Source organism: Tupaia chinensis, unplaced genomic scaffold (assembly GCF_000334495.1).
Source record: "Tupaia chinensis unplaced genomic scaffold, TupChi_1.0 Scaffold143697_1, whole genome shotgun sequence".
Classification (NCBI taxonomy): Eukaryota; Metazoa; Chordata; class Mammalia; order Scandentia; family Tupaiidae; genus Tupaia; species Tupaia belangeri.
The window spans coordinates 85,041-104,272 of record NW_006203545.1 but is presented as its reverse complement, the minus strand read 5'-3'; the positions used below and the strand labels follow the sequence as shown (position 1 = coordinate 104,272).

Below are 19,232 nucleotides of genomic sequence, written 5' to 3'. Positions count from 1 at the left end.
AAAAAAAAAAAAAAGAAAAGAAAAAAAAAGAAAACCTCTCAAACATGGCCCTCTTTAGAATTCCCTATCATTTATTTTTTCCAGAAAATTTTCTCTAAAATTAATTATTCTCTACCAATGCAGATGGTATTAAACATTACAGCACCTGAATATTAATTTAAATTACCAGGGCCTCAAATTTTAAATAATCTACTCTAAGAATGAAGTTTCCAGAATTATCTTTTCTTTCTATATTATTCTATAAACAGGACATTAGAATTAGTGTGGAGAATTTCCGACCTTGCTTTAAAAATACCTACAGTATACAATGCCTATTTCAGTGTGATATAGAAGAAATCCAAAAGCTAGATTTGAGTCTTCATTTTTCATAATGTATTAGTGGTTAAATTATATAATATCCTACTAATAATAGTGCTATTCCTATTTTAGAAATTGAAAAACCTGAAGCTCAAAAAAGTTCAATGTCCAAGGTCAGGTCAGACATCTAATAAGAAAAAGTCATGATTCAAAACTGTATCTGCCTGTCCTAAAGAATGAGTGTGGGTTTTTAAAATTTTTCTGTTCTATAATGATGTCCATAATTATTTTATGTAATAGAAGGTTCCAATTCATGTTGCCTCTATTTTTGAACAGAATACATATTCATCCAGTTCTATTGTATAATACAAATTACAATAGGTCATATGTGATCAGTAAATAGTATATTACTGAAATCACATTAATCATCCATGATTTCCTTCCCCAGCATGATAATGCTTTGTGCTACCAAGTACCAGCAAAAGAACCTTGCAAGTCAGGGTATGGGATACCTTGATAAAAACACATTGCCTATTCATGCCATTTGTTTCCATTGGTTCCTTTAATTGCTCCATCTTAGAAGTGTTTACTGATTGGTTTGACCTAAGCTTTCTGAATTGTCTTTCTCCTTGCCTCAGCAACTTCAACCTTCTTCATATCTCCTTCCAGCATATTTTCTAATAATGCCCTAAATATACTGTACATTGGGTGTAAACAATATGTGTATCTATTTAAATTGTGCTAGCATTTTTAATAGGACTGCTACATTTTTGTTAATACCCTAATTTTGAATGATCAGCCCCAATCCTATTTTTTCCATCATCTATAAGTTGCAGGAAATATCTATTACGTTAATATAGAAAGAAAAATAACACTGTACTGCAGAGAGAAGACTCAAACATAACTGTACTGTACTTTGATAATTTAGAATATTTTGCCACTAGTGTTAGTGTGGATATTATTTTCATTACCTGTATATTAGAAAACAGAAATATAAACATTTTTGAAGTGTAGCTCTTCTTCTAAATAGTATACACACACAAAACTTAATGTGTATGTGTGTGTGCATATACATATACAAGTAAATAAGTAAATAAACATAGTGGCAAATTCCAAGTGAAATACATGCTCTTCTATAGCTTGTTATACTTGTGTTCTGCAAAGTGATTTTGGTATAATTTTATCTGTGTGGTGCCTTAGTGTTTTATATTTACTAAAACAATCAGCATAACCACATTCTATTAAGGAAACATTTACTGATCCGTGATTATGTGTAGGACACTACGCCTCCATGTTTGATATCAGATGACAGACTAGTTATAAAGATGAATAAGACAACTCTTCCTGTCAACAAGATTAAAAACTAGCGAAAGTTATCTTGACTATACAAGAAACAGTTGACGATTTTTTTTTCTATGTATCTCAACATTTAATTCTTTCATCAGAGGTAGAACCTGTGACATAAGAGAAGACAACAAATTGTTAGAAATGTTTGGTTGGTTTGGTCAATTAAATAACATTTCATAATATGCATTAATAATAATTAAATTAATTATTAATATTAGGAAGCACTTGTATATTAAATGTTATTAATTTAAATGAATGTTTATAGCATTTAATAATATACAAATGTTACCTAACTGAAGCTTTTCCTAAAGTGGGTTTGCAGAACAACAGATTTCTCTGTCACGTGGGAATAAATGTATTGAATAATCTAATGAAATTTCATTATGCAGAAGTCTTACTGTCCATAGGCCAACGGTGAGATAGGATTTTCAAAAAATGGAGGATGGGAACCAGCAGTTAGCGTAATGGCTATGTCACTGGACTCCCACGTAGTCAACCGCGGTTCGTGTCCCGGACCCGGTAGCTTAGAACTCACGCCGGGTGCGTGTGCATGCGTGCTCAAGATCCCAAGAGGAGAATGGAGGAGGAGGGATTGCAGCGTGACCATCCCCCTGGGGGGTGATTTCTTGCTTTCTGTCTCTATGTCTCTGTCTGGTGAGCGCACGCGCCCTATAGCAAAAACCTCTCAAAAAAAAAAAAAAGAAAAAAGAAAAAATGTAGGAGCAAAGTAATGATTTAGGGAGAAAAGAAAATTGACAACCTGTAATGTTAATCTCTACTTGCTGCAATGGCCTTATAAGGCAGGCAAAGAAATTGCCAAAGCCACTCAACTTCAGGTGAGCCTCATGAAAATTACAGAGATGAACTTAAAAATAATTTATATGCCATATTCCCTGGTTAAAAAAACAAAAGCATTAAAAAATTTATTGCCATACAATATGAAAAAAAATCTATGATATTATGAAAAAATTTATTCCCACAAATGTAATTATTAATCCTCCATGTCAGGATATAATGCTATGGTTGTACTATGTCTCCTCAAGAAAGCACACAATGAAATTTGATTGTGATAGGATTAAGAGTTGGAAGTTCAACTATGATGTTGAAAAGTAGGGCCTTTAGGTGAGTAGGATTAGGTAAATATCAGAGTGGGGTCCCCACAATTGAATCCTAGTAGGTTTATAAACAAAGGGAATAAAACAGACCCAGACCTTTAAGCCCATTGCATGATGCTCTACATCACCTCTGGACTCTGCAGACAGTCCCCACCAACCAGAAGATTCTCGCCAGCTATGGAACGTTGACCATGGACCTCAAAAAACATCGGCTAAATAAACCTTGATTCCTTATAAATTAGCTTGTGTGGTATTCAGATGTTAGTGGCAGAAAAATGAATTTAAACATATAATTATTCACATATTTGTATACTGTGATGAATATAAGCTCAGAAATAAGTTTGAAAACAATTGGCTGCAGATAAAAGTTAGATCCAAAAGAAGTAACTTGTTGCTGCAAAAGAACCCTTACTAATAAACAAAAATGTCAAGATCTATGTTAGAACAAAAACAAAAGAAAAAAGTAACTACAGATGAAAGTATTTCTCAAACAGTAGGCAGAATCCCAGAATCTATTTTTAGCCTTTCAGATAGTAAATTGATAAAACCAGATGTTCAATATGAGGAAACTCCTAGCCACAGATTTAAGGAATACATGATTGAAGGAAGAAGTCTCTATGTGTACATGAAGGAGTCCACCTACTGGACAGAACTGTTAACTGGCATGGGGAAAAAAATCACAAATGGATGTTTCTAGGCAAAAATCTTCTCAGCAAAAAGAAAATATAATTGACTTGGAAAAAGAAAAAAAAAGTAGTATAATCCTAACAAGAGGCAAGAACCATTATGTGTCTCTCACATCAAGAAGGGCTTAATAAAAAGCAAATAGGAAGAAAGGAAATACAGAGGAGGGAAGGTTCAGCTCTATCTCTTCTTCCTAATATTCCTATTTTATCTGTTTGTCTAGTTTTCTGAAAAGCATTTTAGGGGCTACATTTTCATAAGCATTTTCCACAGAAAGATATCTGCACCCTCCTAGGCTAAGTATATGAGCTAAAAAAAAAGCACACCCACTCATTCAAGTAGAACTTTATTCTAACTCTAGCTGGTTTGACATCTGTGAAAAAACAGAAAAGGGTTACTTTATGTCCTTTATCTGCACATTCAGGATTACGAGAAATAAGCCACATTTAAATCCTGGTCACTCCCATTTTCTGTTTCCAAATTGTTCATGCCAAATTAAGAGTTTAAGTATTTTTCTTTAATATTAACTTTGTTTCCTAGTCACAAAAGTGATCCATCTTAGGGCTCAGATTCCAAGGCTCAGATCTTAGAAGATTCATGTAAGATCAAGTACATAAAACTACTTTAGAAAGTAAAATTCCAACAGAGATACGAGCTAAGTTTTTTTTTTTTTTTTTTTTCCGCCGTGCGTGTTAAAGAGGCAAGTAATCTTCCTTCAGAGTCTTCCCTAATTTCAGCAGTTAGCCCCTACACCTGCAGGCAGCCTAGAAATTGAAAACAACTGTGGGAGAACTGGCCTACTCCAGGGATTCCTTTGCCATCTCCCAGACATGCCTCACTCCCACTTGGAGCCATTAATCAGCTAGAACCAGTAGGTTGTCAACCCCTGCTGAAGGCATAGATACCCAAAACTGAAGGCCTACTTGCTGTGTTGACATCACTCTTAATGACTCAAACATCTGGAAAACAACATTTCACAGTGCCGATCAGAACTTCACTGATAAGCAGTAACTCAGCATGCTGTGCACAGTGCATTAGGAGCACAACAGGAGTTGTAAAGTGGTGTCCCTTAGAAGGTGCCAAAAGAGCTGAGTCAACCTTTGAGGCAAAGACTTTCTTATCTCAGATTGGTGCCTTCAGGTAGCAGACGTTGCATTCCACCAAGACTTCAGTGAATTCCTTTAGGATTACAGAGTAAAACCATATTTAAATCCCAGCCCCTCCAACTTTCTACTTCCAGTTTATTCATGCCAACTTAAGAATTTAATGACTTTTTTAAATATTAGATTTGTTTTCTAATTACTGAAGTAATATATAACAACAGGGACAGATTACTATAGTTTTTGCTTAAACTTTTTATATGTCATTGATATACTTCCTTATTTATTTTTTTCATACCTCCTCCAATCCCAATTCTCTCTCCTCTCCTAATCTGTTATCCTATGTACTACCAATATCACAAAACAAGCCAGCCTCAACAGCTATTTTTTTTTTTTAGAGGTTTTTGCTATAGGGCGCGTGCGCTCGCCAGACAGACAGAGACAGAGACAGAGATACAGAAAGTGAGAAATCCCCCCCCGGGGGGATGGCCACGCCACAATCCCTTCTCCATTCTCCTCTTGGGATCTTGGGCACGCACGCACAAGCGCCCGGCATGAGTTTTAAGACACCAGGTCCGGGACGCGAACCATGGTCGACTACATGGGAGTCCAGCAACATACCCATTACGCTAAATGCTGATCCCCAACAGTTATTGTTAATGTATGCATGGCATCTGTTTATCTGAACCTTCTAGTATTCCTACAATGATCATATATTAATGAAATCCAAGAAGATCCATTTGGCAAGTTAAACCACCCTTATAAAAAGTTCTCACAGTTCACATCTCTCATTATGCTTATCATTTGCATTTTCTCTGGCTAAGATATTTAGCACCTCCCTTGGTAGGTCTGGACTTAGTTCTCAAAGTATACTGTAAATCTGCCACCTGTTCCATGAATTTAGGTTCTGTCAGAAAGCAGTCTTAGCTCTCAAGTCATTCCCAGGTCCATCAGGCCTAGTACCAAGTACTACTGCATTCTTTTTTTTTTTTTTTGGAGAGATTTTCACTGTAGGGTGCGTGCGCTTGCCAGACAGACAGAGAGAGACATAGAGACAGAAAGCGAGAAATCACCCCCCAGAAGGGATGGTCACGCCGCAATCCCTTCTCCTCCATTCTCCTCTCGGGATCTTGGGCACGCACGCACACGTGCCCGGCGTGAGTTTTAAGCCACCGGGTCCGGGACACGAACCGCGGTCGACTACGTGGGAGTCCAGCGACATAGCCATTACACTAACTGCTGGTTCCCTGCATTCCTTTTCAAGAAAGGAATACTCACACCATTTTACCTCTTGTTTTCATTTGCTGAAGTCTGTATTCTGATGTTGCTCTGGTCTAAGAAGAAACTGATGAAGCTGCTATGGGCATTATCTCTCAAGTAGTTATCAAGATAAAGAGGTTAAACAGGTATGATAAAGATGACAAGTGTACATAAAATTCCCTATTTTTTTTTTGTTTTTTTAATTAGGCTTATTTAGTTCACAAAGGGCAAGGAACACAAATAACACTCAGTGAGTAAGGTTGGCTTATCCCAACTCTATAAACACATACATACACATATTCTCTAAAATAAAACTGGTAAGGAATATATCAACACATTAACAATGTTGTTTCGAAGGAGTTAAATTTTTGCGTAAATACTCTTCTGTTTCTGTTCTACATTTTCCCAGTGTTTCCTAATTAATCTAGACTGTATTACTTTTAATATGAGGGATGAATTATTTGTCCAAGGAAATAAATAACAGCACCATAAACAAATAGGAAATTAACCTAAGCATCAACACTTTTAATCACAACCAGCTAAATTCAACTCAAGAAATAATGGGCCCAGTTGAAGGGAGCAGACTTAAATTACCACTAAGTAGAATCTGGAATGAGTCCTGAAGCTGTATGTTAATCTGGTGTGTCAGGGCAAAAAACTAAGTCTAGGCCTTCCTTGGTACATGACATATTTTCATAATCACAAGCAAGGACTTGGGGCTTCTGTTCTAGTAGAGATTAGCTGCTAAAAGCTAGAGTCTGGCAATTATCTGGGAACTGCAATGGATTTGACTTTGGCAATACTCTTTTTGCCTATTCCAACAGAAAAGATGCTGTTCTACAGCAAAATTAAGCTCCTAGAACTTTAAGGATGCTTTATTAATTCATTCACTAAATATTAACTGAATGTCTACTTAATATCTCTGTCAAGACATTTTAAACATTGGGTATACAAAAAAAAGACAAATGACACAATCAAATAATGTCTCTTCTCATAAATCTTACATTCTTAGAGATACCAGAAACAAAAAATTAAAGAAATAAATTAGGCCCCTATTTTTTTACAGTATACAAAAATGAACTCAAAAATGGGTTAAAGATTTAAATATAAAACCCCAAATTATAAAATAACTTTAAAAAAAAAAAAACACAAGGGGAAACATGCCAAGACATTGCTTTAGAAACACTTTTAAAAATAGAACTTTGGACCAGCAGGTGGCATGATAGTTGGCGCCACTGGACTCCCACATGGCTAATTACAGTTCAAGTTCTGAACCTGGTGGCTTGCTTTCTATCTCCCTCTTCCTGATCAAATTAAAAAATAAGTAAATAAATAAAGTTAAATAATTTTTTTTAAAAAGGACCAGCAAGTGGCATGGTGGTTAAGGGTGCAGGCCTCCCATATGGCCAACCATGGTTCAAGTCCTAGACCTGGCAGTTTGCTTTCTCACTTTTTCTCTCTCGCTCTCTCTCTCTGCCCCTCTCTGGTCAAATTAAAATAAGTAAATGTGAACCAGCAGTTAGCGTAATGGCTATGTCGCTGGACTCCCACGTAGTCAACCGCGGTTCGAGTCCTGGACCCGGTGGCTTAAAACTCACGCCGGGCGCGTGTGCGTGCATGCCCAAGATCCCTAGAGAAGAATGGAGGAGAAGGGATTGCGGCGTGACCATCCCCCCTGGGGGGTGATTTCTCACTTTCTGTCTCTCTCTCTGTCTGTCTGGCGAGTGCACGCGCCCTATAGCAAAAACCTCTCCAAAAAGAAAAAAAAAAAAAGTAAATGAATAAATAAAGTTAAATAAAATAATTCTTTAAAAAAGTATTACCTGAAGCATGAGTAATAATAGCAAGAACTGACAACTGGAATTACATTAACCTAAGAATCTACAGAAAAGGAAACAATCAACAGAGTAAAGAGGTAACTTATAAAATGGGGGAAAATATGTTCAAACTATATATCTGACAAGTGATTCATAACCAGACTATTTAATTTACCTAAAAGTATTAATAATTCAATAAAAAATGCAATCAATTTGAACAGACAATTCTCAAAAACATACAAATGGCCAAAAGCACATGAAAAAATATTCAACATCACTGATCATAAAGAAAATACAAATCAAAACCACAATAAGGTATTATCTCACCCTCATTAGAACAGCTATTGCCAAACAAATAACAAGTAAAGAAGAGGTTGTGGGGAAAGGAGAACCCTTGTGCACAGTTAGTGAGAATGCAAACTACTAAAACAATTAAGAAAAACTGTATGGAAATAGCTCAAAAAACTGAAAATAAAACTAACTCTCAACTCATCAATCCCACTATTGGGTATATATCCAAAAGGCAGGAAATTAATCTAAGAGCTGTGTGTACATCCATGTTTATTATAGTATTATTCACAATGGCGAAGATATTAAATCAACCTAAAGTGCCTCAAAATTTACGAATGGGTAAAGAAAATGTGGCATATATACACGATAAACTACTATTTAGCCGTAAAAAATGAATTTCATCATCGGAGATAAAATAGATGAACCTGGAAATAAAATGAGTCAGATTATGAAAGACAAATACTGTATGCTCTCACTTAACAAATACAAGTGTCTTCACTCATCAGAGGAAGCTAAAAGACCCAGTGGCAGAGAAGTAGAGAATGTAATGTTTGATGCTAGAAGCTGGATGGGAAGAGATGGAAGGGATGGGAGAAATTGGTTAAAAGACATGATAATGTATGTAAATAAGCAGGATAAGCTATAGAACAGGGTACCACAGTAAACAACATGGGTGAGAATTTAAAATACATTTTTAAAAAAGGCAAATTCTGAAGGTGTATGATGTAATGTACTGATAATTGCTAGAGATAGTGAATGTTTATATCCTCATTACACTGTATATACTTGCTTTGAAAAATACACTATATCCCAAGAGATGTACAATTATATGTAAATTATGAATTATAATAAATATTTTAAAACAAAAAAGAAAGAGGAGAAAGGATGCTAAATTCAGAAGAATAGTCAGTGAAGTCTTATTTGACAATCTGACACAAACGGAAAGAAATTAAAGAGCAAATCATATGGAAACCTGGATGAAGAATATTCTGGACAAATAAAACAATAAATAAGACTTTAAGGTAGAATTTTTAAAGTGTTGAGTAACAGAATGTAAGAGACTAGCAAGTAAGGCTAGAGTAGCCTAGAAACTATGTAATGACTATTGGACATAGCAAGACTTGTATTTTACTGATCTTAAGAAATCATCAGAAGGTTTTACCCAGAGGGTAATAGCTTAGGGTTACATTATCATATATTGATTTATTTTATAATTTATTTATATTTAATTTGTGTATATCTTTGTGGGGTAAAGTTTTTCAAAGTATGTATACAGTGTGTGATAAGCAAGTCAAGGATATTAATACAGCCATCATTTTAAGGAAACAACATTATGTTGTGTATCTTGTATCTTTAATATTCGTTCTGCTAGATTATACAGATATATATATATATTTAATACATATATATATATAATCATACATATATGTGATATATATATATGACTGGCAAATGCCCTTTCTACTCTGTTGTGATACATGGCTAACACAATCTATTTGCCTCATTTACATGCATTCTTTATCTGTTAATCATCTTTTCCTGAGTCCCTTCTCCATCCCCACCCTCCCAAGTTAATACATCCTGAAAGCAGAGCTTGGTTGTAAGCTTTGTGAAAAGTGAATTAAACTGGCATGCTACTCTGAAGCAGTGATGAAGTAGTGAAGAGTAAATAAAACTCATGTTAAGTCTGTTTCTTCTGTTCCAGCTCTATGCAATGGACATCTTATATATTCGTTTATTTCCTTACTCTCTCACCCTATTCAGTTAAATTTATTTTTAGTTATTGTTGGGCATCCTTTACGAGAGGCAAATACTAAGTACTGTAATTGAGTACAACTCACAGGTTCCATAAAACAACCTACTTAACACATCAATGTCAAAGAAGATCACCTTTCTTCCCAGGGCAGTCAGACATCCCTTGTGCTAACTGAAGTAGCCTTAGAGTCCTTGTGACTTTGTAATTAGCTGCAGGGTCTATTGGTATCACTTTTATAGACTTTAAGAAAACAAAAAAAGCACTGTCACACTGGTTGTTTACTGTACTTCATTGATAAGTTTTTAATATAATGGGAAAAGTCTCTTGGAAATATCACAAGCTAGGATATATAACCAGTACAGGTAGATTTCTTTTGAATCATTGTTTTTTATCTGTGTGTGTGTGTATTTTTTTTTAAGGTTTTGACAAAGGGTGTATGTGCTCACCACAGACAGACACAGAAAGGGAAAAGTGAGAAAGCATCCCCTCAGGGGATGACCACAACTCAATCCCTTCTCCTCCATTCTCCTCTTAAGATATTAGGTACACACATGCCTGCCATGGTTTTCAACCCACCCAGACCAGGATTCAAACTGCACTTGGCCATGTGGGAGTCCAACACCTTAACCACCACACCTCCTGCTGGTTCCTATGACATATTTTATAAGAGGTATTACTAGCTTGGTCATGATACAGAAAATAAAAGTAGACATGTATTTCTTGCATATGTGTTGCTTTGGGGACTTGCCATCAGCTAATACAGAAGGTAGAGCTTTGGTCATCTGAAAAGGTAACTGACTCAATAATGCATGACTCCTTGCATTACTGGCTTTTCTCCATACATCAATGTACATAATCAGGAGAAGACAGCTCTTTATAAAGAGAAAAATCAAAACAGCCTCCTCATCTTCAGAAAAGAGTACTGAAATAGGTCATTCCACTAACTTTTGGTAGAGTTTTTGTTTGTTTGCTTGTTTGTTTTTCTGTTACAAAATATTTCTTTATGGACACATAGGATGACAAATGCCTGTTTAAAAACTGATAGGTTTCTCAGGTCAAGGTCTTCTTAGAGCCTTATTGCAATCTGTGGCAGAGTGAATCTCTGAGAGGAATATACAACTCCAACTTACTTGAGTATAAAAATCATTTTCTTCCATAGCATCTTACTGGATTAGCGTTCTCTGGAAAATGTTTTGTAAAAGGTTAACAAAGTGACCTCCATCACACTAGCCAACTGAAATCCTCTTTACTTATTTTCTGTAGCCCTTTGTTGTTGAATTGTTCATATTATAAAATATCCATTTGTACTACTAGTCTGTCAACTCTGAAGGCAGAAATGCCTGTTTTCATTATTATCAGAACGCAGCACAGAAAACAAATAAATGTAAAATAAATGCATTTGGGCCTAAGTAAATGAATACCTGAATAAATTCATTTTGTTAATATGGCTCACACTTTTTTTTTTCAGATTGGCAAAGACTTGGTTAAACAGGATCTGTTGCTGTAGCATCTATAGCATGGATGAGGCAATGAAAAGAAATTATAAACTGCTGGAGAAGCAATCATAGTAAGAACCTGCAAATAAAACCCCATGTGGCATTTTCCCAAAATGACAGTGTAAAGTAGAAGAAACTTTTCCAACCAAAGAAAAAATACTAGTTATGTATAAAAAGTGAAAATTATCTTTTTCTCTTTACAGAAAATGTTATAAAATGTTGTCATATGAATGAGTCAAAAAGGATATAGCTTTAAAAAGGGAGAAAAAGTAATTATAATGGTATTAAGAAAATAAAATTTTGTTTTTTTGGGCTTGTCTTGTATTTGTTATTTTTACTTTGTAATTATAAATATTAACCTTTTTTTAACACTTGTATAGTTATGTATATTTTTTAAAGACACCCAAAATGTATAAGCTTCAGGATGCACAAAACTCTGATCTCCTTCAATGAGAAATTGTTAATTAATGTCTAATATCTATCTTATCTAATAAATGATTAAAATTAGACTTGAAGCCAGGGCTGATTGGTTTCAAACAGGTATTTCCATTGTACCACTGCCACCTTTACCATTTAAACTCAAGTATGAATGAATTTCATCACTTCTTGATAATGTAAATTTTGAGGAAAGGAAAAAAAAACCAATGAAACTTCCACAAAAGGTGGTATTATTAAGAACAGGAAAAGGAGATTAGAAGTATCTGAAGATAAACTATTCCTACTTCACAATTTTGCCTACACTTGTACAACTAGCCTCCTGTTACAAGGTTGGCTAAAAATAATCATCTACTGACTATGCATAAGTGTAAACTTTTACTTTGTCCTTACTCTTGCTATTCTGTGTATTTGACTATGGTTTCGCCATCAGCATACCCATGAGATAATCTGATTGAGAAAAACAAACACCCTTTGTTTATGAAAATCTCTAGCTCAGAGGTACCAACCAACCTACTTTTATTTCTGGATGCTTTTTTACTATTGTGATGGTTGTGCTACTAATAACATACCCAGTGGCAATTTCATGACTTACATTCCCAATAAAAGCAACAAATAATTAAAGCTAGCATTAAGCAGATGATACTTATAAGTCTGCAGCATCATTTCCTAAAATAATTACACTAGTAATGTAAAAATGTTACAAGATGATAGGAAAGCCAATGATACTTGAGATCTAATCATTTTTCTGAAAGACTGACAGTTGCTCAGCTATTGAAGCTAGTGAGAAAATCTCCCTCAGGGGAATATTTTCTTGGTTCATTTTGTACCATCCTAGCACTAACAACAGAAGGACTGAAAGCATAAAGCCCTATAATAGGAGTAATACTCAACATACCTAATACACACTTTGGGGCAATCGAATATTGTTTTTGTTTTGTTTTGTCAATAGCAAGCAACAGGCATCCTATGCTTTTATTAATGTAGTTCAGCTGATATGAGCAAGACAAAATTGAAAGAGAAGGAGAATGTGCTTTATCATCTGTAGCCGAATTTCAATTTTCTCTTTCAAGTACAGTTGAATGCATTTTCTCTGCAACCCAAAGACAGAAGATCTTGATTACTGTTGCAAAAATAATCTCAGCCTTTGTGTGAAGAAGATAGGAAAAATAAATAGTCTCTCTGGATGATGTGTCAGCCTGTGAACTTACAAAACAAGATATATTCTTGGAGGTAGGGAAATTAAATTAAGGTGAAATGGTACACCCATTAAAATGACAACTGAAAGTTTATTTTGTAGGCAGTGGCAGGCTTCCCAACTGTCCTCTGCCTTGTCTTACCCCAGGGGCATAAACAACAGAACTAGAAACAAACAGGGTCAAGACAGGGGCAACTGTCTGGGAATACAGGTCACTCGGACTGTGGGTCCTTGTCATGAACTGCTAGATCTTTTGTAAAATTAAGATTCCAGTTCCCTTCTCCCCAGCCACTACTCGTTTCAAGTCCTAAAAATTTGACATCGCTGAATTTCCTCTCATTTTATCCATGTTAAAAAGACTGATCTAAGGTCAGCTTAGCTAGAATCTTTCTCTGTGTACCAGGAGAATGCTAAACATGTCCCCTTCTTGAGTATTATGAAAAGTTGCATTTCACTGTTTTACCTCTATGCTATCCCCATTAAACAGACATCACTTGGGCTTCTGCTAAGAAACAAGAGTAGTCCATTGTCCCAATAGGATCAGTAGGCACTAACTGAAGGACCAGTCCATTATTGTTTTACATATCTGGTCTCATAACCAGAATCACCCTGTGGCAGCCAGCTCTGCACTGCTGGCTGCATCCCCATCTACATTTCTATCCCTTCTCCCTCTCCTTGACCAAATTAAGCAGCCCATTCTCAGTTTATCTGACAAATCGGCCTCCAATAACAAGTAACAGTGATGAGAAGTGCACAAGTACAGGGACAGAAAAGTTCAGGCCTTACATTTAGATCCCACCCTCACCCTAGGTAATACTTCCCTTCAAACCAATTAATGAGAATTTCTAATGAGGATTTCATTTTATTTTCTCTCACATTACAATTTGCCATTTCTAATCTTGTTAACTTGACAGCACTGTTTTTTAAGCTTCTCTATGTTCTCTGACCTCTGCTCTTTGTTTCTCCTCTTGTTTGTGAGCTTCCCCTAAAGTCTATTCTTTGGCTTTGTAACTCAAAGGGCTTCCTCATTCTCATAATTGCTATCATCTTTAAGTTGGTGAACTGTAAACCTTTCTCTTTGAGTGTATGTTCAAAGCCTAGAGGAATTGCTCCCCTCTGGATATATTCATTGATCATAAGCAAACATGTATAAAGATTAATTTGTCACTTTCCCTTCCAAATATAATTGGAAATCCTGAGGCTATCTCTGTATTATCTCTTTCCTTCCATTCATAAATTACATTTACAACACTTGGATCTTCTTTCTCTGTTCCAAAGCTAAAATTGTTATTAGACATTCTCATCATTTATTGCTTAGTTTATTCTAGTAGCTCCCTAATTGGTCATTCTTACTCAAATTTCTCTCCATTTCAATTTATGGACTAACTAGCTTTTCTAAAACATTAACATTCTTTTACCTTCCTTTTTAAAAACTATTGATCCTACATTGCCTGCAGCCTCTGGTTTAAACTGGTTTAATCTGATATCCTTATTACTGCCAGCATACATCCCTCTGTTTCCTAATCACAGAATTAATCAATGAATTACAACACACTATAAACCTACTATACCATAAATTCACAAAAAGAAAAGAACTGTCCATCACCTCTTGCTTACCACTGTATTCCACTGTACCTGGAGAAAAGAGTTAGCAAACATGTTCAAGAAATGGTCTTTATTCAAACTAGTTTCCATACCTGATAAGCTCTCCTCTTTCTTTTCAAAACAAAGTCAAACTCATATACCTTTTCCTCCAATAATATTAGTAACTGCTCCAAACTGCATATATTGTCACTATAATGATTTAATCTGCAGTCTTTTCAACTAGATTTTACAGTTCCCTGTATATTTGAAAATAATGCCAGTTATTAGACATAAAACAAGAATTAGGTATCTTATAACTAGATTCTAAAAGATTTTAAAAAGGCCAGTGAGTAAGAAATTATCTCCTAACTACTGGGTTTAACTACTAGTAAGAGAATAGATTTAGTTTAAATTCTTTAGTAGGCATAAAATCCATTCCGACAAAGCTCTGCAGAGAATGGAAACCTATATGTATTTAAAAGAGGCAGGCTCTACAACCAGTTTCAAGTGTGTATGTCAGAGAGACAGAGATCTGTATAAATGTGGTGATGATGCTTTCACCAATGAAGGAGAAAAAGCAAGTTGTGAGCACAAATATGGCCTTCCATGAAAAAGTGTAGATTATCTGTAGGTCTTAAGGTACAATTTCCTGACTTGAGTCTGGAGACCTCTTTGAGGATGTCAAACATGGCTGTGCCCATGATTAGGGGTTGGCTGAAGGTTGAGGGTGTATTTCGGCATCAAGATCTTGTTGAGGATGCTGTGTCTCTGGTCTCTAAATCATGAAATAAATAATAAACTTTAAATCAAAAAGATAAAAATAATACAAATCTTATCCCTGTAACTGATAAAGCAGATAGTAGAGAGCTAGGTTTATCTATTGTGATGATTAATTTTATGTGTAGAGCCGACTGGGCTAAGGGATACAGGCACTTCTCATTTAACTGAGTTCCTTTCTTATGAGTAGGTAGTTAAGTGATAAGCGAGAACTGATTGATAAGCAAGAAGCCAGGCCAATGGCTGGTGGTGTATCATGGCACCGAAAGGTGTGTATTTTTCAACAAGTAACAGGCAACATCACACTAGAATAACATATCCACACAGAAAGCATACATTAGATAAGCACCAGAAAGCAACAATAAACACCATAATCCAATAATATAAATCTGGCATAATCATTTTTATTTATCCTGAATACCACTACGGGTGCAAAATAAAGTACATATTTATGAACAAATTATGTAGTCTTGCATGATTGTGAATGCTTCATGGAGTAAATACTAACACTGCAAGAACAAGACAATTTCCCACTCTGGATAACTGGTGGTAAATTTGAGCAGATAGGCTATTAAGCAAGTTTAGTAAGAGTGGCTGTACTCAGATAGGTGGTAAAACATTATTTATGGATGTGTACATGAGAGTGTTTCCAGAAGAGATTAGCATTTGAATTGCCAAACATAATAAAAAGCTCAAATACAACATAACAAAAAAGTCAGAAAAGGGTGAATCTACTCTTTCTCTTCTTTAGCTGGGGCATGGAGCTTCTGATTCTCAGGCCTTCAAACTCCAGAGCTTAACACCAACAGTCCCCACCAGTTCTCAGGCCTTACAGTGAAAGTTACACCATTAGTTCCCGTAGTTCTCAGGCCTTAGAACTCAAACTGAATTATACCACCATTTCCAGTTTGCAGATGACATACTGTGGGACTTCGTGGCCTCTAGAATGGTGTGAGACAGCTTCCATAATAAATTTCCTCTTCTATTTACATACTCCATTGATATTGCTTCTCTAGAAAACTCTGACAATATTTTAACAATGGGATTTCTAGTACTGAATCCAAAATTAAGTTTTCCCATTCATTCTCGCAGTACAGTATGAGAACAGATATTCTACACCTGTAAATCAGGAAAGCAAAGCAACTTCCTCAGTACAGCTAAATTTCAAGAACAAGAGGAGCCTCCAATTTCTTCTTGTATTTATTTATTTAAAAATTACTTACTTGGGAACCAGCAGTTAGCGTAATGGCTATGTCGCTGGACTCCGTAGTCAACTGCGGTTCGCGTCCTGGACCCGGTGGCTTAAAACTCATGCCGGACGCGTGTGCGTGCGTGCCCAAGATCCTGAGAGGAGAATGGAGAAGAGATTGCGGCGTGACCATCCCCCCCGGGGGGTGATTTCTCGCTTTCTGTCTCTATGTCTCTCTCTGTCTGGCGAGCTCACGTGCCCTATAGCGAAAACCTCTCAAAAAAAAAAAAAAAAAGAACCACTTACTTAATTTTATTTATCATCTTTTTTCATTTGACCAGAGAGAGACAGAGAAAGGGAGAAAGCAAACCGCCTGGTCCAGGACTTGAACCATGGCCAGCCATGTGGGAGTCCAGCACCTTAACCACCACGCCACCTGCTGGCCCCAGTTTCTTCTTTTAAATTCAGCAATCATTTAACTCCTACTCAGGTAAAAATGAGGTCCAAGCAGCCAAACATGTTATAACAATGGATCTTCCACACAGATGGAAACATCAGAAGCAGGAAGGAAGCATTTCCAATTCCAACATCTCCAGCATTTTGTCTTCTAAAACCATTAAATTCATGGTCAGCCCTGTGAGTAGTTCTCCCCTAGAGAAAGAAATCAGCAACCTGTCAAGATGATCCTGCTTCTACCTTCTATCTTCCTAAATCATCTCTCCACCTATGACTTTGGGTAGCATTCTGAATGACTGCTGTCAGTTGGAATTTCTGAACCCCGAATCCTCCAAAATACATCAAAATACAATAATTCAATTAAATCTGTAGTTGTTCTGTGCGGCTGAACACTTATTCCCAATTCTATTTCTTATCCCAAATTATGAACAGCATATTTATTATTCAGCATAATCTATCAGAGTATTAAAATAAGATCAAGACTTGAGAAGTTCCAATGATAAAATTCACTATAGAGATATGGTCTTAAATTACTAAATTCCCAAGGAGAAATTAAAGCCCAAAGATTAAATCACCTTGAAAGTTCAAGTTCTCCCTAGAAAGAATGGAGAAGGGATTGAGGCAGGATAATCCCCACAAAGGATGCTTTCTCACTTTCTCTGTGTCTCTCTCTAGCTAGCAGAGACACGTGTCCTCCAGAAAATTGAAAATAAAGATGAGCACAATTTATATTGTACTCTATGATCCCTGATAAAAATTAAAACAAATAAAATATTTAAATATAAAAAGAAAAAAATCATAAAACTATAAAAGTCCTAAAAGGAAACAAATTCCTTTACAAACTTGGGGTTGAGAAAGATATTTCTTTTTTTTTTGGAGAGGTTTTTGCTATAGGGCGCATGCACTCGCCAGACAGACAGAGAGCAACATAGAGACAGAAAGCGAGAAATCACCCTCCAGGGGGGATAGCCACGCCGCAATCCCTTCTCCATTCTCCTCTCGGGATCTTGGGCACGCGCGCACACGCGCCCTGCGTGAGTTCTAAGCTACCGGGTCCAGGACGCGAACCACGGTCGACTACGTGGGAGTCCAGCGACATAGCCATTATGCTAACTGCTGGTCCCGAGAAAGATATTTCTAAATAAGACTCAAAATCAAGAATCCAAAATATAGCCTATTAATAAATATCATATTAAAAAAGTAAGAAAGACCAAAAGCCAAATGATAGACCTGTGAAAATATATTTGAAACACATCACAAGCAAAAGGTTTGTATTTTTCCTATTAAAAAAGTAGCTCTGCATGAAATAGAGTAACATACTAAACACTTCCTAAAACAATGGTCAAAGAATGAAGTTGATACACATATAAAGAAATTCAAATGGTCCCTTAATTAACAGAAAGTCATTCATTCTTATTAACAATTACTATTATATTAATAATGAACACATAAGCCAGCTCCATTATGCACCAGTTACGTGCTGTTCAAGAGAACCTCCACATGGCAAATCATGGTTCTATTCCTTGGCTGGTAAGCCCAAAATACACGGCCCACATGCAAGTGCCCAAGATCCTGTGAGATGAAAGACTGAGGGAAGCGGACTGAGGTGTGACAAGACCCTCTAGAGGCTTCTCTCTTTCACATGCATGCACATATACTGTATTACAAGTAAAAAATGAAAATAAATAAATAAATACAAATCAAAAGAGTGCCATGGTAGTATGTTTTACTTCTCAAATTGTCAAACATACCTTTCATGATACTCTTGATGAGGCTAAGTAGTACCAGAAGTCTTACACTGTAAATTGAATGCAAAGTGGTACAAAACTTATGGGAAAAAATTTGGCAACATATAAAGAAACCCACATGTGCAGTTACCTTTTCATCAAGAAATTGAAATTTTTACTACTAGATATGCTTGTCAAAAATGTCAAGTAGACAAGTTCATTACTACCCTATTTGAGGGTATTTCAAAAGTTCACAGTAAAGTGGAATAAAAGCATGAGTTTATTCTGTTGCAAAAAAATTTAAATCTATGCAAAGATTTTTCACAATCCCAGTTTCCATGAGCTTTTTGATGATACCTCTTAATTGCAAAATAATACAAACCATTTAAATGTCCATTAACAGACGTTTATATAAACTTTTATATATTCATATATCAAAGTGTTAGTCATACAGCTATTATTAATAAAGAATAAAAAGCTCTCTTCATATTTGTATGAAGAAATTTCCAAAATACACAACTGAAAAGAAGGTGCAGGCAGTGTATAAAGTTTCCTCTTCTTTTGTAGAGAGAAAATAAAAAATAAGAATGTATATTCTGGGGTGAGCAGGTGGCGTAATGGTTAAGGCACTGTATTCTCACATGACCAAGTGTGGTTTGAGTCCTGGACCCAGGACCTGGAGGCTTGGAGCTTATGCTGGGGG

The 19,232-nt window shown here is 35.9% G+C and overlaps 1 protein-coding gene across 5 annotated transcripts in view; it reads right to left on the bottom strand.

The window, feature by feature from the left end:
* LOC102475894 (cytochrome c oxidase subunit 7B2, mitochondrial) overlaps positions 1-19,232 on the bottom strand; it is a 157,578-nt gene that overhangs the window by 117,155 nt on the left and 21,191 nt on the right. Inside the window, exon 4 of one of the 5 annotated variants that reach the window (XR_336884.1) lies at positions 16,952-16,997. The exons of the other annotated variants lie outside the window; for them this stretch is intronic. The gene's annotated coding sequence lies outside the window, so the exon portion shown is untranslated. Of the gene's footprint in view, positions 1-16,951; positions 16,998-19,232 lie in introns of those variants that run through there. 5 annotated transcript variants of the gene reach the window in all.